Source organism: Theobroma umbraticum, unplaced genomic scaffold (genome assembly GCF_002168275.2).
Source record: "Theobroma umbraticum cultivar Fairchild unplaced genomic scaffold, ASM216827v3 scaffold_67.0, whole genome shotgun sequence".
In the NCBI taxonomy this organism is placed as follows: Eukaryota; Viridiplantae; Streptophyta; class Magnoliopsida; order Malvales; family Malvaceae; genus Theobroma; species Theobroma umbraticum.
In genome coordinates, this window is record NW_018397262.1 from 3,525,473 (window position 1) to 3,525,902 (window position 430).

Sequence of the window (430 nt, forward strand, 5' to 3'; positions counted from 1 at the left end):
TTCTTGTGAACCGTATATGGAGGAGGGTTAAATCTGTTTTTTTGAATAAGTTGAAAGTTTGATGAATAAGCTGAACTTTGAACACTCAAATAGAAATTAGCTACTGATCGACCCTTGGTTTTTGTTTAGGTTTTGAAAGGGAATTAGGCTGCCAGTGAAAACTTTGTAATCATGCAGTTGATCTTGCCCAAATCAGTATCTTTATGCCATTAAAGTCTCTTGCCTAATAAGCTTAAGATTTGTAATGACATTACTGTTAATGGAGGAATAAATTACCCTTTTTCAAAAAAAATAAAATGACATAACAGTATATGTTTAACCTCTTTCTTCTTTATCCTAAGTAATATTTTCCTAACAAACTTTCTTAGCCTTGTATTAGGAGATGCATTTTATTCTTTATTAATTCTTGCTTGCACAATACTTTATCACA